The sequence below is a fragment of the Galeopterus variegatus genome, unplaced genomic scaffold (genome assembly GCF_000696425.1).
Source record: "Galeopterus variegatus unplaced genomic scaffold, G_variegatus-3.0.2 Scaffold4163, whole genome shotgun sequence".
Taxonomy (NCBI): domain Eukaryota; kingdom Metazoa; phylum Chordata; class Mammalia; order Dermoptera; family Cynocephalidae; genus Galeopterus; species Galeopterus variegatus.
In genome coordinates, this window is record NW_007730274.1 from 182468 (window position 1) to 184483 (window position 2016).

Sequence of the window (2016 nt, forward strand, 5' to 3'; positions counted from 1 at the left end):
GCATATGACCGTCTTCTCATTGTGTCCTCACATGGCAGAGAGCAGAGAGACAAGAAGCATGCTCTCTTGTTTCTCTTTTTAAGGGCACTAAGCTCATGATGAGGGTTCCATCCTCATGATGTAATTACCTACCAAAGGTCCCATCTCCTAATACCATCACATTGGGGGTCAAAATTTCAACATATAAATTTAAGAGTGGGGCACAACCACTTAATCCAGAACATTAGGAATTCACTCCTGAGAGTTCAGACATAGTCTACAAACTCCAATAGCTTTAGGTGTCCTTGATGGGGAAGTCAGAGGAAACTCAGGATGGTGAAGAAGACTGGGGCATTTTGTTGGAGTTTTGTTTTATGAGACATGCTTCGGAAGTTAACTGATTTGTCAAATATTTGATGATAGTTGATTATGTATGGGACAGCATGCTGCATGTACAGAAGTAGGCAAGATGAGTAATCATCATTTCATAGATCTGATCACCTGGCAGAGAAGGGGGGTGTTCAGCAATTGATAAGACAAAAACAAAGTGTTTTGGTAATGGCAGTACATAGTGTCACGGAACACAGTTCAGGGTCTTTCCTGGCCCTGGAAGGGAAATAGTAAAAGCTCTTGGAGAAAGGAATGTTCTCTCTCTCTCAGTCCTTGATTATCAATTCATCCCTTCATTATTTACCTACACTAAAATATTGACTGAATAAGAATAAACTACAATCTGTGTGTACACTCTTTAATCTTTAAAAATTCTGATGAACAGTTGCATGAAATGCAGCAGGGAAAATGTCCTACTGCTCGATTTCCTCAGAAAGTCTGTGGGTGGTTGATAGAAGGGCTTTGATCATGATTCTGGGCAAAATGGCGAATTCTATTTAGTGGTGTCTTTGACCTCTCTGCTTTAAAAGTTGCTGTGTTCTCTCAGCTCCCCAAATTCTACCTCAGTTATTCTGATGGTGCTTCCCCATCTCTCAGGGCATCTCTAACCCTTTGTTCTTATTCGGTTACCTGCAGTGTTGCCCTGTGTATTCAGTACTTCATGCTCTGCAGGTGGACCCAACTAATCTCCTCTTGTCTGTCCCTGCAGAATGTTCACGTTTGCTAGAAGCCAGGCAGTATGGTCAGAGGGTATATTGGATACACTGACAGATCTCAGAGGGAGGGCGTGGTAGGCAGGATTTTATAGATGTCCTCCTAAAATGCTGTCCCCTGATGTTGCAATCAAGTACTGATCTAATATTATAAAGAGGGTTTGTGGGTGGAAATTAGGTTACTAATCTCTAACCAATTGACTTTAAAATAGGAGGACTATCCTGGACTACCTAGGTTGCCCAATGTAATCATCAAGGAGAAGGGAAGAAGAACTGAAGAGATATGGTGGAAGAGAGAGGCAGAGGAGAGATGACACATAGGGAGAGGTTTGAAACATGAGAACAAAGTGACCCACTTATTGACTTGAAGATGAAGGAAGGTGCAGGAGCCAGGGAATGTGGGCAGCCTCTAGCAGCAGAGGAAAGTCCCCAACCCACAGCCAGCGAGGAAATGGGGGTCTCAGTCCTACACGCATGAAACTGGATTATGCCAACAATTGGAATGTGCTTGAAAGCAGATTCTTCCCAGGCTTCTGCCACCTTGAGAGGTGAGAAACATAGAAACCAGCCAAGCCTCCTGGACTTCTGACCTCCAGAACTGTAACAGAACACATTTGTGTTGTTTTAAACCGCTAAATTGTGTTAATCTGTACAGAAACAATAGAAAACTAATTCAGAGGAACAGGCAGTAGATCTAAAAGTAGCTCCTGGAGGGCAAGCTCAATATCATATGAATGACCTACACCCGGCATGCTTCCTGGCACAGAGCAGAGCCAGACTCTGTTTGTTTAGAACTGAATACTCCTGCACGCAGAGGCAGAGAGTCATGGTTAGGACTAAAGAATCGGAAGCCTGTCTGTCTGGGATCATATCCTAGCTCTGACGTTTATTAGCTGTGTGACCTTAGACAAGTAACTTCTCTCCCTCAGATTCT